We start from the raw sequence: 19168 nt of genomic DNA, 5'->3' as shown, positions 1-19168 counted from the left end.
GTTGTTTTTTTTTCTAAAATTACGCCGACTGTTTTTCCATTGTCGTTCTGTATCTTTGGCTGCATGTCTCTCCTCTAAATGTTTTCTTTTCTTTGCCAAATTTTTATCGCCTCCTACTTTACTTGTTTACACAAGGTGTCACAATAAAAACGGATATATCACCGGAAAACGAAAATTCCTCTTCCATTTTACACCTCATGGAGTTGTACAAAAATTCGACAACCAATAACCGAACCTTCTTGTGTACTTATGGTGGGATCGGCTCTCACACCCTATACAGGAAAGAAGTATCATATATTGGACATCGATTTCATGTACCACTGTATTACAGATAAAATGCTGGGTACCCGGTACCCACATGATCACTGATAACACAGAGGGCCGGAACATAATGTATTCGAATTGATAACCTCTAACTACAGTTGACGGTCTCATTATGTAAAGATAAATCATCATATTAGCTTCATGAACAGAATAATGAAAATGCAATTAATATTTTAAGGGGCTTATACATAAAGAATAGATCTGTAGCTTTCGTGGAGAAATATACTTCTCGAACAGAGTTCCACCCTTATTTACTCCTTAAAAGGATTAGTCCTTACCTTCTGCTTTAAACTATATGACCTTCAGCTGGGAAAAAATTAGCAAAATTTCGGTATTTTTAAAACATCCCCCCAGACCATGGAACGAAATATTATTTCCTTGCTGCCAATTGCTGCGTCAGACTTGAACGACGTAAACAAAAAAAATATTGGCTGAGCAAATTAGCACAAGGAGAACTGTTAGTCCGTAACACGACTGTGAGTGATATCGATTTATTAACCGAGCGTGAGTTCGGATTCAGTATCAAACAATGCACGGTCACTCTTATAGTCGCTCTGATGTAGGAAAACTGCTGTATATTGCTGTTGTCAGAGCTATAGATAGACAATACCTGGGCAACCAAAAATGGCTCTGAGGACTATGGGACTTAACAGAATGGCTCTGAGCACTATGGGACTTAACTTCTGAGGTCATCAGTCCCCTAGAACTTAGAACTACGTAAACCTAACTAACCTAAGGACATCACACATATGCATGCCCGAGGCAGGAATCGAACCTGCGACCGTAGCAGAAGAAGAAGCGCTAGGCCACAGCGGCCGGCCCCGTGCAACGAATCAGCCTCTTATTCCATGCAAGAGGCAGTGCTACATGGCCAAGTGCAGTTAACGCTGTAATTTTCTATTATATGATTCGTATCAAAGACGCTAAACTGCGAATTTTTAACTATAATTACACGTTCACACAGAGCTACATTAAGTAACACACAATGCAGGCCTGCAAAATCGCATCACGCGGACGGATATCAAGCGGAATTGTACTTATTCTGTATATATACACCCGTTAGTTATATGAGGGGCGTCTGAAAACAGATTGGTTTCATTCAAGATTTCAATTCACCACATCATTCCGCACTCTTTTGGCTAAACAACCATTGTTTTCATCATAAGCTCGGTTCAATGCGACCTCACTGGGAAGACCTATCTACCCGCCCTAACCGCCGTCTGCTTCACGTCTGCTGTGCAGCGAGCTACCTTAATTTAAGTATTAACTGTATTTTTCTTACTTGTCACTTCTTCTTCTGCGTGTTTTTGCTTTTAGGAAGCTTTAATAGTCGAGTGCTATTAAGTGTTCCATAGATCTCGTGTTTGTTTTGAATACAGTCAGAGAGAGTCCCTTTAGTCAGCCATAGTGCCAGTAGTGTCAGTGTCGCCCTAACCGCCGTCTGCTTCACGTCTGCTGTGCAGCGAGCTACCTTAATTTAAGTATTAACTGTATTTTTCTTACTTGTCACTTCTTCTTCTGCGTGTTTTTGCTTTTAGGAAGCTTTAATAGTCGAGTGCTATTAAGTGTTCCATAGATCTCGTGTTTGTTTTGAATACAGTCAGAGTGAGTCCCTTTAGTCAGCCATAGTGCCAGTAGTGTCAGTGTCGCCCTAACCGCCGTCTGCTTCACGTCTGCTGTGCAGCGAGCTACCTTAATTTAAGTATTAACTGTATTTTTCTTACTTGTCACTTCTTCTTCTGCGTGTTTTTGCTTTTAGGAAGCTTTAATAGTCGAGTGCTATTAAGTGTTCCATAGATCTCGTGTTTGTTTTGAATACAGTCAGAGAGAGTCCCTTTAGTCAGCCATAGTGCCAGTAGTGTCAGTGTCGCCCTAACCGCCGTCTGCTTCACGTCTGCTGTGCAGCGAGCTACCTTAATTTAAGTATTAACTGTATTTTTCTTACTTGTCACTTCTTCTTCTGCGTGTTTTTGCTTTTAGGAAGCTTTAATAGTCGAGTGCTATTAAGTGTTCCATAGATCTCGTGTTTGTTTTGAATACAGTCAGAGAGTCCCTTTAGTCAGCCATAGTGCTAGTAGTGCTAGTGTTTGTTTTGAATACAGTCCAGAGACAGGTAGTGCTATTTTCCTTGTTTTCTACAAGGAGTGGTTAGCAATCACACTTTAGTCAATAATCAACCGCCTTTAGTGAATTAGCAGTCTATTTAAAAGTTTATTAACACTCTATAGTAAATTGACTTCTTAGGATGGATAGGATGTGTGGCTGCTGTGTACGGACGCAGGAGGAGCTGGCCACTCTTCGCGAACAGCTGAGCGTGTTGATGGCCGCGGTCAGCCGTCTTCAGGCTGCTGCCTCGGAGTGTAGCGGCAGTGGGGAGTCTGGTGCGTCGCAAGGTACACCCCAGGTGTTACATGCTTCACCCACTGTCCCTGCTGTCGAGACATCTTCGCGGGTACCGGGCGCGGTTGGGCCACCCTCTCCCCAAGTGGAGTGGCGGGTTCAGCGGTGTTCGCGGCGCACGAGGCGGAGGGTCAATGTGGAGGCTGGCCGTGTGGCATCGCCCGCTCTGCCTGTGAGTGGACATGTGGCTGCTCCTTCAGCAAGGTCCGAGCAGGCACATGGGGGGAGGGGTTTATTAGTTATTGGGAGCTCCAACGTTAGGCGGGTGATGGAGCCCCTTAGGGAAATAGCGGAAAGGTCGGGGAAGAAGGCCAGTGTTCACTCTGTCTGCTTGCCGGGGGGTCTCATCCGAGATGTGGAGGAGGCCCTACCGGCGGCGATAGAGAGCACTGGGTGCACCCGACTGCAAATTGTTGCTCATGTCGGCACCAATGACTCCTGCCGTCTGGGTTCAGAGGTCATCCTAAGTTCGTACAGGCGGCTGGCGGAGTTGGTGAAGGCGGAAAGCCTCGCTCGCGGGGTGGAATCAGAGCTAACTATTTGTAGTATCGTTCCCAGAACCGATCGCGGTCCTCTGGTTTGGAGCCGAGTGGAAGGCTTAAACCAGAGGCTCAGACGATTCTGCGGAGAGCTGGGGTGCAAATTTCTCGACCTCCGCTATCGGGTGGAGAAATGTAGGGTCCCCCTGAATAGGTCAGGCGTGCACTACACGCCGGAAGCGGCTACGAGGGTAGCGGAGTACGTGTGGAGTGCACATGGGGTTTTTTTAGGTTAGAGAATTCCCTCCCTAGGCCCGACAAGACGCCTCCTGAGACGCGGCAAGGCAGTGAGCAAAATGCAACAAGGAATAACAATATTAATGTGCTTATAGTAAACTGCAGGAGCGTCTATAGAAAGGTCCCAGAACTGCTCTCATTAATAAACGGTCACAACGCCCATATAGTACTAGGAACAGAAAGTTGGCTGAAACCAGACGTAAGCAGTAATGAAATGCTAAACTCGGATTGGAATGTATACCGCAGAGATAGGCTGGACAGTGAAGGGGGAGGCGTGCTTATAGCGATAAGAAGTGCAATAGTATCGAAGGAAATTGACGGAGATTCGAATTGTGAAATGATTTGGGTGAAGGTCACGGTTAAAGCAGGCTCAGACATGGTAATTGGATGTCTCTATAGGCCCCCGGGCTCAGCAGCTGTTGTGGCTCAGCACCTGAAGAATAATTTGGAAAATATTTCGAGTAGATTTCCCCACCATGTTATAGTTCTGGGTGGAGATTTTAATTTGCCGGATATAGACTGGGAGACTCAGACGTTCATAACGGGTGGCAGGGACAAAGAATCTAGTGAAATATTTTTAAGTGCTTTATCTGAAAACTACCTTGAGCAGTTAAACAGAAAACCGACTCGTGGCGATAACATATTAGACCTTCTGGTGACAAACAGACCCGAACTATTTGAATCAGTTAATGCAGAACAGGGAATCAGCGATCATAAAGCGGTTACTGCATCAATGATTTCAGCCGTAAATAGAAATATTAAAAAAGGTAGGAAGATTTTTCTGTTTAGCAAAAGTGACAAAAAGCAGATTTCAGAGTACTTGGTGGCTCAACACAAAAGTTTTGTCTCAAGTACAGACAGTGTTGAGGATCAGTGGACAAAGTTCAAAACCATGGTACAATATGCGTTAGATGAGTATGTGCCAAGCAGGATCGTAAGAGATGGGAAAGAGCCACCGTGGTACAACAACCGAGTAAGAAAACTGCTGCGGAAGCAAAGGGAACTTCACAGCAAACATAAACATAGCCGAAGCCTTGCAGACAAACAAAAATTACGCGAAGCGAAATGCAGTGTGAGGAGGGCTATGCGAGAGGCTTTCAATGAATTCGAAAGTAAAGTTCTATGTACTGACTTGGCAGAAAATCCTAAGAAATTTTGGTCCTATGTCAAAGCGGTAGGTGGATCAAAACAAAATGTCCAGACACTCTGTGACCAAAATGGTACTGAAACAGAGGATGACAGACTAAAGGCCGAATTACTAAATGTCTTCTTCCAAAGCTGTTTCACAGAGGAAGACTGCACTGTAGTTCCTTCTCTAGATTGTCGCACAGTTGACAAAATGGTAGATATCGAAATAGACGACAGAGGGATAGAGAAACAATTAAAATCGCTCAAAAGACGAAAGGCCGCTGGTCCTGATGGAATACCAGTTCGATTTTACACAGAGTACGCGAAGGAACTTGCCCCCCTTCTTGCAGCGGTGTACCGTAGGTCTCTAGAAGAGCGAAGCGTTCCAAAGGATTGGAAAAGGGCACAGGTCATCCCCGTTTTCAAGAAGGGACGTCAAACAGATGTGCAGAACTATAGACCTATATCTCTAACGTCGATCAGTTGTAGAATTTTGGAACACGTATTATGTTCGAGTATAATGTCTTTTCTGGAGGCTAGAAATCTACTCTGTAGGAATCAGCATGGGTTTCGAAAAAGACGGTCGTGTGAAACCCAGCTCTCGCTATTCGTCCACGAGACTCAGAGGGCCTTAGACACGGGTTCACAGGTAGATGCCGTGTTTCTTGACTTCCGCAAGGCGTTTGACACAGTTCCCCACAGTCGTTTAATGAACAAAGTAAGAGCATACGGACTATCAGATCAATTGTGTGATTGGATTGAGGAGTTCCTAGATAACAGAACTCAGCATGTCATTCTCAATGGAGAGAAGTCTTCCGAAGTAAGAGTGATTTCAGGTGTGCCGCAGGGGAGTGTCATAGGACCGTTGCTATTCACAATATACATAAATGACCTGGTGGATGACATCGGAAGTTCACTGAGGCTTTTTGCAGATGATGCTGTGGTGTATCGAGAGGTTGCAACAATGGAAAATTGTACTGAAATGCAGGAGGATCTGCAGCGAATTGACGCATGGTGCAGGGAATGGCAATTGAATCTCAATGTAGACAAGTGTAATGTGATGCGAATACATAGAAAGATAGGTCCCTTATAATTTAGCTACAAAATAGCAGGTCAGCAACTGGAAGTAGTTAATTCCATAAATTATCTGGGAGTACTCATTAGGAGTGATTTAAAATGGAATGATCATATAAAGTTGATCGTCGGTAAAGCAGATGCCAGACTGAGATTCATTGGAAGAATCTTAAGGAAATGCAATCCGACAACAAAGGAAGTAGGTTACAGTACGCTTGTTCGTCCAATGCTTGAATACTGCTCAGCAGTGTGGGATCCGCACCAGGTAGGGTTGATAGAAGAGATAGAGAAGATCCAACGGAGAGCAGCGCGCTTCGTTACAGGATCATTTAGTAATTGCGAAAGCGTTACGGAGATGATAGATAAACTCCAGTGGAAGACTCTGCAGGAGAGACGCTCAGTAGCTCGGTACGGGCTTTTGTTAAAGTTTCGAGAACATACCTTCACCGAAGAGTCAAGCAGTATATTGCTCCCTCCTACGTATATCTCGCGAAGAGACCATGAGGATAAAATCAGAGAGATTAGAGCCCACACAGAAGCATACCGACAATCCTTCTTTCCACGTACAATACGAGACTGGAATAGAAGGGAGAACCGATAGAGGTACTCAGGGTACCCTCCGCCACACACCGTCAGGTGGCTTGCGGAGTATGGATGTAGATGTAGATGTAGATGTAGATGTATTACCACAGCGTGTAAATTTTAAGTTGACAAACCAGAATAACTCGGAAAATAAGCTTCACACGAAAAAATATCTACAATCCAAAGTAGGTTATTTTCGAGGGCGACATCTGCTGGTGCTAAAATTAGCCCTCTCGTCCAGTCACCTGACGGTGGGGTGGGAGGCAATTTTAAAATTTCAAATGGGAGCCCCCATTTTTTATTGTAGGATCAGATTTTACATAAAAAACTACGTACAATTTGAATAAAACATTTATTTTGATTCTTGGTAGTTGCGTGGGAAATTGTTACGGATGAATAAAAAATACTTATTTACTTAGAAAATTTTGATTCGCTAAAACTAAAACTCTCCCTCTCTCCTCATTAAAAGTTGTGTGGCCTCATGGCCACGAAACAAGCAAAACATATCCGAATCTGCGGGAAAAATTAATATTTGTGTGAACATTCGTAAAATTCTAATTCCTCTCTCTCAGAACTCACCCTATGGGGAGAGAGGGAGAGTTTAGTTTTAGCGAATCAAAATTTACGAAGTAAATAAGTACTTTTTTTATTTATCCGTAACCATTTTTCACTCGAAAATGAGAATACGGATTTTCTTCAATTACAGCGCGAACTACGAAAAATCAAAACAAATGTTTAAGAGAAAATGTACGTAGCTTTTTATGTAGAATCTGATTCTGCAATAAAATTGGGGGTTCCCATTTGAGTTTTTTCAGTTGCTTCCCGCCCTACCAGAGAGGTCTCGGGTGGCGGGCTAATTTTAGCACCAGCAGATGTCCCCCTAAAAAATAATCAACTTGGGATTCTACACATTTTTTCGTGTAAAGCTTATTTTTTGAGTTATTCTGGTTTGTCAACTTAAAATTTAGACCCTGTATACTGGTGGACGCCGAGACCAACGCTGCACCAGTAACCTCCCCATCATCCACGTACTGGTTCTAGCGAGTACATTCTTCATCTGATAGGCAGTGGGGAACCTAGGAGGCACACACTTTTAAGTAGCCCAGCTGGTCGACGAGTTGTCACCAATATCGAAGCGACGTCTATCTCAGCAGCGATCACCTCTAACGAGACAGTCCCCACGTTCGAAAACTGCAAGAGTCTCAATTATGTGCGGCTGGCCAGCAAGCGGGAGATCGAACAGGTTTGGGCGACATTGTTGCAATGAAGACAGACGCCTCGTTTGTTGACTGCTAGGTCTTCAAGCTCCAATGGACATCTGTGATGCTGTGGTTTTCCTGTAAAAGGAACTCAATGACAGCTCTCTACTTGGAATGGACCTCCGTATAGATGCCGTTTTGGAAGCTACGTATAGCGCTGCCAACTGTCGGAAGTTCATGAAACTACAGGGCTAAAGCAAGAACATTCCACGATGTTTCACAGCAAATTCCACAATTTTTCACCTGGAATTGGACGAAAAGAATGTAAGGCATTACTTACTGAACGCCACCTCGCAATTAAAGAGCAGTTACTCACGAAGCTCCAGTGTTGCTTGTAATTATCGTATGGCATCTTAACTTCGTACATATGCTAATGCGGAACCCGTGAGAAAGAAATTAGTTCCAATTTTGGTCACCTGGTGCAGACTAGTACTGTACAGCCTATCGTCGACGTCTCTAGCGCTAAAGATGAACAATCTGTATAGGCAGCAGGTAAGAAGTAAATAAACAATATGCCTTTCTTTTTCGTTTGACTTTATTTGCCAACAACCAGTTACTAACGCATTACGTATGGGAACGTTTTTATTTTGTCCACAGCGCCAGGGATTAGGGAAGGATGGGGAAGGAAGTCGGCCGTGCCCTTTCAGAGGAACCATCCCGGCATTTGCCTAGAGTGATTTAGGGAAATCACTCTCTGTGAGTTGCTGCACTTTAAATATGACATAGTACAATAGGACAAAATCATTAGTAAATGTGTAGTTGTTTTGGGGCTAAACGGGGTGTGAAATTTAGTTCACCTCTGGATCTAGCTTGGCTGCGAATCGGGTTGAATTCAGCTTGCGTTGCAAATATGTTTATGTCATTCCACACTGCTTCAATTATGTGCAAGATTTCATCGATAGTGGTGGCTGGCAAATAGTTGAGTGACGATCTCCCAGCAACCTGTTACATGTTTTCGCCTGTGAGATTTCTGAACAATTGGCTGGAGCAACAGTCAAATACCTTCTGCTTACATAGGTCAGAGCAGAATGGACTACTTTGCTTTGTCATGCCGGAAGATTACCTCGCGAACTCATCGGAGAGATGGCTCAGGTGGCGGCCTTAAAATGTCTTTGAAACACCTGTTGTCTAAATTATTGACTGTCAGAAACAGAGGTTATCATATTGTGTATCCGATGGCGCTGACAGTGATGAATCTAATCTGTCAACATTCAGTCTCCTCGGAACCTCTAGACACACATGCGTCCATTGTGATCCTGTACGTAGGACTGGGGCACATCTGAAATGACGGCGTGTTGCCACGCCAGTGTTGCTGTTGGGTTGGATCACCACTGTTGCCATATTTCTGCATCCTATCATGTCAAGGAAAGCTGCTGGCTGTGGCCGCCATGCTGACAGTCCGTGGTGCTGCAGACATCGCCGCACTGTCCATGTGCATACTTGACCTCCTGGGAACAAGACCACTTCCAGCCTCAAGATGTATGATGCGAAAGCATGATTCTGCAAGTCTAAGGAACAATATGTCTGTCTTATTAGGTGTTACACGTTGTGATGCTGCATGGCACTGATTATGGCCGTCCTGAAATAACCCTTTTCAAAATGGTATGGCACTCATGGGCTCCTGATCATCGCCATTAGCAGTATCGCAGAACGAGAAACTGCTGCCCCAATGGCCCACGATCCTACCACTGCCAACTCCCAATGCGTGCTAGTAAATACTTCCTCTTTTACAGAAGGCATAACATTATTATCTCACAAACAACAAAAATACCAATCTAATGTCTAGATGAGAAGACCGTTGCATCTTCATCTGATTGCGAATTAATTACATGTAGCCGGCCGCGATGGTCTAGCGGTTCAGGCGCTCAGTCCGGAACCGCGCGACTGCTATGGTCGCAGCTTCGAATCCTGCCTCGGGCATAGATGTGTGTGATGTGCTTAGGTTAGTTAGGTTTAAGTAGTTCTAAGTTCTAGAGGACTGATGACCACAGATGTTAAGTCCCATAGTGCTCAGAGCCATTTTTTAATTACATGTGGTATTCCTCAAGGTTCCATCTTGGGTCCACTGCTTTTTCTTGTGTACATTAATGACCTCTCAGACGAGATGCTAAGATTGTTTTGTTTGCAGATGATACAAACGTTGCAATAAATAGCAAGTCAAGTACAGATTTACAAATAGCTACTAATCAAATTTTCACTGACTTTAATAAATGTTTTAAAGCTATGTAACTGTAATCAAGCTTTGAGAAGACCTGCTATATGCAGATCAGAACCTGTAAGAGATTTCTTTCCAGCATGTATATAACATATGAAGACATGCAGATCGTATGGGTTGACTGTGTTAAATTTCTGGAATTACAACTCTATAATAAATTGAGCTGCGAAGGGAATACCACGGAATCGATAAAGCGCCTAAATAAGACTGTATTTGCAGTGAGACTGATGTCAGATGTAGAAGATAGAAATATAAAACAACTTCCATACTTTGCTTCCTCTCATTCTATTATGTCATACTTGATCATTTTCTTAGGGAGCTCATGAAACCGAGCAAAAGTTTTTAGGGTGCAAAAGCGTTTGATAAGAATCATTTCTGGTGTAAATTCAAGAACATCATGTAGAATCCTGTTCAAGGAACTTTGTATTCTAACCACTGCTTCTCAGTATATTTATTCCTTAATGAAATTTGTTGCAAATAATATATCTTTATTTCCAACGAATAGCTCAAGACGAGGAATAAGAACAATCTACAAAAAGGCCTAAAGTCACTTACCTCACTCCAAAAAGGGGTCCAGTATTCAGGAACATACAGTTGCAATAAATTTCTGACAATCATTAAAAATTCGTTTTCAGATAAAGCACGGCTTAAACGGAGTTTGTAGGACCTTTTGATGGACAATTCCTTCTACTCTGTAGATGAATATCTCAGCAGAGACTGTTAAGCCAGCTTAAGTAAAAATGTCTGTTAGAATTCAGTTTTGACAGTACATGGTCACAGCATTCAAGATTAGGTATTTTGTGTACGGTAAATTTATTTATAGTGGATAACAATGTTTCATTCTGACGTCGTGCTATTTCTGTAAAGATCAGCTGTTCCAGGATACGGCATTGCATTCACCTATTTCGACAGTCTACCGTCAAATGATCAGGGTATTAAGTATTATATTCGAATGTTTTGTGTGTTTATGTTATACTTTTATGAGACTCATCTCTTTTTTGGGTCTATGGAACGAATACTGAATGTAATCTAATAATTATTTTAAAAATGTATATATCATCAGTATTTTTATATGGAACGAAAAATAGAAAAGCCCTTACATAAAATACATTACCACCGGTTTTCATTTATGATTTTCTGTTACATGTTTACCTTGTTATCACCACAGGTTTTTCAAGGTATTAAAATTAGATTACAATCTCATTTTTCAAGGTATTCAAATGAAATGGGGTTAAGAACACTGCTAATTGATGTGAAAGATAATTGGAAATACAAATTGCTTTAGTATATATTTTCAAACTAAAAAGTAATTCTTACTTTTTGTCCATATTAATTTCTTTCGAATTTCACTACTCAATATCTACATCTACATGGATACTCTGCAAATGACATTTAAGTGCCTGGCGGAGGGTTCATCGAACCAGCTTCACAATTCTCTATTATTCCAACGTCGTATAGCGTACCGGAAAAATGAACACCTATACCTTTCCGTACGAGCTCTGATTTCCTTTATTTTATCTTGGTGATCTTTCCTCCCTATGTAAGTCGGTATCAACAAAATATTTTCGCATTCGGAGGAGAAAGTTGGTGATTGGAATTTAATGAGAAGATTCCATTGCAATGATAAACGCCTTTCTGTTAATGATATCCATCCCAAATTCTATATCATTTCTTTGACACTCTCTCCAATATTTCGTAGTAAAACAAAACATGGTGCCTTTCTTTGAACTTTTTTGCTGTACTATCTGGTAAGGATCCCACTCGGCGCAACAGTATTCTAAAACTGGACGGACAAGCGTAGTGTAGGCAGTTTCCTTAGTAGGTCTGTTACATTTTCTAAGTGTCCTGCCAATAAAACGCACTGTGGTTCGCCTCCCCCACAACATTTCCTATGTGGTCCTTCCAATTTAAGTTGTTCGTAATTGTAATACCTAGGTATTTTGGTGAATTTATAGCTTTTAGGTTAGACTGATTTATCGTGTAACCGAAGTTTAACGAATTCCTTTTAGCACTCATATGGATGACATCACACTTTTCGTTATTTAAGGTCAGCTGCTACTTTTCGCACCATTCCGATATTATTGGAAATTGTTTTGCAATTTGTTTTGATCTTCTAATGACTTTATTAGTCGATGAACGACAGCGTCATGTGGAAACAACCGGATACTGCTGCTCGGATTGTCCCCATAAACGTTTATATAGATAAGGAACAGCTAATGGCATATAACACTGCCTTGGGGAACGCCAGAATTCACTTCTGTTTTGCTCGATGACTTTGTGTCAGTTACAACGAACTGTGACCTCTCTGACAGAAAATCACAGAACCAGTCACATAACTGAGACAAAATTCCATAAGCACGCAATTTCACTACGAGCAGTTTGTGTGGTACACTGTCAAAAGTCTTCTGGAAATCCTGTATACGAAATAGATCTGAAATACCTTGTAAACAGCACTCAACACTTCATGTGAATAAAGAGCCAGTTGTGTTTTACAGGAACGATGTTTTCTAAACTCATGTTGACTGTGTGTCAATAGACCGTTTTCTTCGAGGTAATTCAGAATCTTCGAACACAATATACATAAAATCTTGCTGCATATCGACGTTAACGATACGGGCTTTTAACTTTGTGGATTACTCCTACTACTTTTCTTGAATTTTAGTGTGACCTGTGCAACTTTCCAGTCTTTGGGTACGGATCTTTCGTCTAGCGAAAGGTTGTATATGATTGTTAAGTATGGAGCTAATGCGTCAGCATTCTCCGACAGGAACCTTATTGGTATACAGTCTGGACCAGAAGACTTTTATTAAGTGATTTAAGTTGCTTCACTACTACGAGGATATTTACTTCTACGTTACTCATGTTGGCAGCTGTTCTCGATTCGAATTCTGGAATATTTACATCGTATTCTTTTGTGAAGGTATTTCGGAAGGCTGTGTTTACTCTGTGTTCTCTGCACAATCAGCAAAGAAAGGATGTAACGGAAAACACTGACAAGAAAAAGGGAAAGGGTGATAGAACATGTGTATTTAGTAACTCTGCTTTAGCAGCACTGTCTTCGATGGTATCTCCATTGCTATCGTGCAGAGAAGGCATTGATCGTTTCTTGCCGCTAACATACTTTACATAGTCTATATTTACAATGATAAGTGCAGAGACGTTTCTTTGAATTTGTTTAGTTGCTCCACAGCTCCTTATTATTATGCCTCGGTTATTTTTCTCCTGTTTCATCTTGCTGTTGTAATCTTTTACGGATAGCTACGAATAGATTTTACTAATAGTTACTACCCTAGTCAGATTTTATTACGCAATTCGTAGTTTTACCGTCTTAGGCATTCCGTCATCACATCTTTTGAGGCCAAATGGAAGTACCTTAACGTAACAATAAGAGCATCAATTGGCAGAATGCCAAGCCTGCAGAAAGAAATCCTAGTGTACGTAATGACAGACCTTTAAGACCATCTTGATAGGCCTATCGGCGTCATATGAGTGGCGTAACGCAACATAATTTTCTTCCGCAAGCAGGTCGGTTTTATTCAGGATTCCAGTACTCCATATTATTGCTAAGTGTTTCGGTTACGAAACCCTAATTTTCAACATAATGTGACGTCCTTACACCCCCTCCCCCCCCCACCTATACTGGGTGGATCTGGATGCCCGCATGGGCCACCCGTTGTGGCCGAGCGGATCTAGGCGCTTCAGTCCGGAACCGCGCTGCTGCTACGGTCACAGGTTCTACCTCGAGCGTGGATGTGTGTGATTTCCTTAGGTTGGTTAGGTTTAAGTAGTTCTAAGTCTAGGGGTCTGATGACCTCAGATGTTAAGTCCCATGGTGCTCAGAGCCACTTGCCAACGGCGGCACGGTACCACTGTTCTGGTCGACGTCGCAGCCAACGTCTTGCTGCATCAGCAACCTCCCGGTCATCCAAGTACTGCTCCTCGGTCAGTACCCTCATCATACGGCCAGAGAGGTGGAAATCGGGAGATGTGACATCGGGAATGTAGAGTTGGTTAGGAAGAGCAGCTCCAATAAAGATGTTTGAATTTTTGTGGCACCCCGAATGAGGGTGTCCGCAGGCAACCAACATTGCAGGAGATACAGCTGCGTGCGCCGGCCAGCGCGAGGTTGATCGGACGTTGTTGCGATGATGGCAGACGGCTCGCCCAACGACTCACCGTGCTTTTGTTCACTGCCAGGTATCCGTAGACATTCTGCGGGCGCCTGTGAATATCTACGATACTCTTTTTTTCCACCAAAAGAAACTCAATGACAGCTCTCTGCTTGGAACGCAGTTCCGTTACAGACTTGAAGGCTACGTATAGTGCTGCAACCCAGTGGGACTTTAAGAAATTACAGCTGGCGGAGCAGAAATGTTCGTAGAACTCCCACAAGAAGCTCTGCATCTTTTCCAAACTCAACTGACTGAGAAAAAAATGTGTTGTATTACTAGTTTGTGCACGTAGGTACACGAACAAGTTCTAGCAGTTGCCACTGGGATTCCTGTAATCGCTAAGGGGCATTAGTCAGGTTACCTACGTGACCGCGACTTTTTAATCAGCCGGATCATGCACTTCACCCTGCTATTTGCAGTAGACACTGAATTATGAAAAAACTAAAAAAGAAAAAGAAACCGGGAGTAAAGGTGTTTAAACAGTGATGACTGGAGTTAATAGCTGTCACTCTGCCACTATACCGTGCAGCTAGCAATAAGTTAACAGATAAAATATTTTGGAACCAGGCGGTTTGTATTGGCTGACGTACTGACGACTAGGTGTTTCCCAGGTTTCCTGCAAATTAGCTGAAGCGTGCAGTGCTAGGGATAAAGGCCAGACACCACTCCCCAGTTTGCTAGAACTTGAGTCATGTAGCTGTTGAGCAAACTAAATTTCATTTGTTTTTGAGTGTCGATGCTGGTGATCGGTGTAGTTTACGGCGTCGGTTTATGCGTTTAAGGGCAAGAGGTAATGTTATCAGATTAATATTAATATTTAAGTAGTCCCGACTGTAACGTAATATTAAAATTCCGCTCCCACAAGCTTGTTTCTATTTCCGCCATGTTCTGATGTGCAATGTTGTTCGGGAACGTTGGCCACACAAAAGTCGGGTATTATGGGCCACATAACTAAATTCTTCTGTGGTTTCAGAGCGTGATGGTAAGGTTCAAGAAGCAGTGTGGCTTAAAGTGATCTGTGACTGTAAGGATGTGAGGGGTTTCCAGTGGAAGGCGAAATGAGTAAAAGGTATGTTGCTGGTCGTTTCAGTATTCCAAGAACTACACTTCAAAGGAGATTAAACTCATTGCAACGAATCAGCAGACATCTATAACACATCAGGTTTTTTTTTTTTTTTTTTTTTTTGCAAACCAACATTCGCAAAAAAACGTTCCAATAAATGCTTTTAACACATGTGAGACATTTTAGTTCCATGTTAATGCCGGTAGTTTCGAATTTCAAAAACTAGCTTAAGATCTGATTGAAAATTTAAAACAGTTTCCTAGATTTAACAAAGACAGTGGGAGTTAAAGGTTTCTATGGAAACTTCATGAAGAAACAGCCAGAACGGTATTACAAAAGACCTCAGTCACAATTTTAATCAGGTCCAATGGACCAAAAGTTGAAACGATTTTATTATTCTTTTGATATATAAGGTAAGTAATTTGTTTGTGAACCACAGACACAACTTTTCTTTTATTCACAAACCTTTGTTTTCTTGGATACCCCACACTATCCGACACCTTTATTAAGATCTCGGGTTGTAAGTTACAGAAAATATGTTCTAGCTGTACGTCATTTTCGGCAGAAATCTTTATTTCATCATTTGCACCAAAACAACATTCAAGTAAAGCTGCAGGAAACAAATATTTTTCATAATATTACGCCTTTGAGGTCGTGTCAAATGAAACGGAAAACCATTCACTACCACTGCTGTCGGTAGTAACAGTTATTATATAGTCAATAGCACAATTCTATAGTTTCTTGTAGGAATTGTATTGCACGAAGATTTATAGGGGAGATGGGGGTAAAGCCCCTAGTGTGGTAAAAAAAGGCCGCACCGAGTTTTTGAACTTAGCGCTATCGGTTAAAGAGTTGACCACCAGGTCAACTCTTTATATATAAAAATGTTACTACAGTAACCACACTGCCGGCCTTCACCCCAAAAACTCCCTTATCTTTGCTTTAGCTAAATTGTAAATTTCTCTACAGTTAATAATCAGAGGGATCTGGAATTAGGATGGGGTGCAGATAACACGACCTATGAATCTGAATGACTACGATGTTAGAAGAACTAACACTAGCGTGGCTTTACCCCTCCCCCCCTCATCAACTCATTTTAATATATAAGGTTTCTCGTCGTGAAATTAAAGACGATTAGGTGATGAAACAAACTGTCACTTCTCTCCTGTGATGTGAAAATGACTGACCATAGGATATCTTGCAGAAGCAAATTAGGCATCAGCACCAGAAGGTTTCTGTTCATGACATTATACAGAATTCATATAGGCTGATACCGTAGTACAGATGTAGATGTAGCTTATTGTACTAATTTTATTGTACAAAGATTAATAAACAACATCAAAGCATCTTACTGTTGACTGCAGATTTAACAAACGTCGGCAGTGGCCCAGGACAGCTTTTTCTTCATCTTATTGAACACCACTGTCAGAACACCACCATACAGGCTGTTGTAAACACCTTCATGACACGCGGAGATCATCAAATGATCGAAATCAGTAAGTAATTATCAAGTCCTTGTTAGATTAAAATTCTGTACCGTCTTGGGTACCTGCCTCTCGTGGGTAATGTTCTAAAAGATTAACACCCAAGTTAGGTTCACTGTCCGTCCCCACAGCTTTGTACAGCTTTTACCTTCAAAAGTTCATAGTTTTCCAGCATAACATGCAGTATGTACTGACGCACCGCGTTTGCATTATATTTTCATCTAACGTGAAGACAGTGAGTGAGGTGTAACCGAGTTTTTGTACCTAGTAAGAGCTATATATAATACCTGTAACTAGATCTACAAAAAATACCACGCTGGTACGTTGGCATCTGCTTTTCTGATATGTAAGTTTTTTTCTTTTTTCTCCGATTGCATAGAGAAAATAAAAAGAAGGCTGCAGCACAAAAACAGAGCAAGACACAAGCGGATATTATATTTAAAATTTTTCGTAACTTCCACAGCACTTCGGAAAAGAGAATATATTCGTGACACGCGTTACGCCGCGTATGAGTACAAAAATGATTCTGTAACTACACTACTGAAATTATTACTGACACAGTTGTGGACTATCTAAAAACTTCGTTTATACTGGCTGCAATCAGCAATAAAATTGACTGGCAGTGATGTTCTTTTGTGTCTTAAGATTACTGCAGACTAAGTGTGTGTTTCACTATATTATTAACAAAGCATCTTCAGTTATTGTTTCGTAAGTGTAACATACATGCCTTCTAAATTTTGCTGTTTAAAGTTTATAATTAATTTTGGTTTATGAATTTGGAATACAGAAAAGGTACTTGTAATCCATAAGCAGCAAAATGTAGAAACGTATTGTGTGTACGATATTAACGGAATGATCACTGAAGATGCAAACATGAGTGGAACGCTTCTGGTGAAAAAGGGCTCTTAAACTGTTGAAATTTTAAGCTGGAAAAAAATTTGTGTGGGGTATTCCATTTATCTTGATCATACCAAATAACTTTTCGTCCAGAAGAAAATGTTAAAAAAGAACCGCACCAATTAAATGTTGTTAGCTGCCAAGAGTACCTCTGTTCGTTACGTAGATATGAACAGCAGTTCCTCTTGCTTAAATTGCAGCCTGTACATTTATCGGAGTAATCCACATCCCCTCCTCAAGACCTCTTCAGAAACGTATCATATTAACATCTAAATTGGGGATCACGAAGTAGACCTAGGAAAGCAAAATAAGCCATGACGCAAGCAGAAAGGACATCAAAAGCAGACTAGCACTGGCAAAAATGGTCATTCGTGGCCAAGAGAAGTCTAGTAGTATCAAACATACGCTTTAATTTGAGAAATAAGTTTCTCAGAATGTACGTTTGCAGCAGAGCATTGTATGGCAATGAATCATGGGCGACGGGAAAACGGGCACTGGAGAGAATCGAAACATTAGAGATGCGGTGATACAGAAGAATGATGAAAATTAGGTGGACAGGTAATGAGGAGCTTCTCTGCTCAATCAGCAAAGAAAGGAAGTGATGGAAAACACTGACAAGAGAAAGGGAAAGGATGGTAGAACATATGTTAAGACGTCAAGGAATGACTTCCGTGGTACTATAGAGAAAGCTGTAGAAGGTAAAAATACTAGAGGAAAACAGAGATTGTATTACGTCCAGCAAATAAAGACGTAGGTTGCAAGTGCTACTCTGAGATGACGAGGTTGGTAGAGGAGAGAAATTCGTGGATTGTAGCATCGGGCCAGACAGAAATTTCACAACACGTAAAAGTGTACCATTCTCGTAAAAACGACGTTACTAAAAACTTGAAAAGATTGATTCTCATGTATTGTAACACTGCGCAGGTACCTAGGTTAACGTTGCTCTTCAATTTCTTGAGCTGAAATAAACAGACGGAAGCTCGATAAAAATGCGCCCTGGTCATTCAGTCAATCATCTTCAGTTGAAGTTTTGAGCACAATATACGCTGAGGAAGATAAGGCAGAAACTCTACTCAGCTATGGAGCATGTAAGTTATCACAAAAACAAATGGTAATAATTTACATGTGTGCATCCAGTACCGTTCAGCAGTTATTTAAAAAAAATGTAGCTTTTCTACCTTCTCTTCGTTGGTGCACGACGTACTGCACGCCTTGAACCAAAGACTATTGACTCTCTATTTTCCTGGTCTTTGTGTCTGCTTACTGTCAGCTCGAGCAAGTGGAGGAGTCGCTACCCGATCACGATATCACAGTAATTGGTCTCTCATGACCATTGTCAGAAGCACACAGTGGCGTCACAGTAAAGAAGTACAGTGGTGACTAAGGAAAACCCATCACGATACAAACGACGGACGTGGAGTCATTCTTAGGTGCAACAATAATGTGGTTCAATAATAATTTACTCCTGGTACCAGCACATTTAAGAGGATAAAATCAATATTTCGACGGACTACCCTACAATCTCAGAAATTATAATCCAATAGGCCGATAAACCACTGGGATGCCAAGGAAGACGTGGGCACAGTAATAGCCAAACATCTGATATCTGCAGAAGAAGAAAAGGAGAATCTTGTTGCATTTTGGAAATACACCCTGGTCATTCAGTCAATCGCCTTCAGTTGAAGTTTTGAGTACAATGTACGCCGAGGAAATAAGGTGGACATTTTACTCGGTTGTGGAGTATGTAAGACAGTACAAAAATAATGGCAACAATGTTTACGAATTTTCAGCATG

Source organism: Schistocerca gregaria, chromosome 9 (assembly GCF_023897955.1).
Source record: "Schistocerca gregaria isolate iqSchGreg1 chromosome 9, iqSchGreg1.2, whole genome shotgun sequence".
Classification (NCBI taxonomy): domain Eukaryota; kingdom Metazoa; phylum Arthropoda; class Insecta; order Orthoptera; family Acrididae; genus Schistocerca; species Schistocerca gregaria.
Note: the sequence above shows the minus strand (reverse complement) of the source record.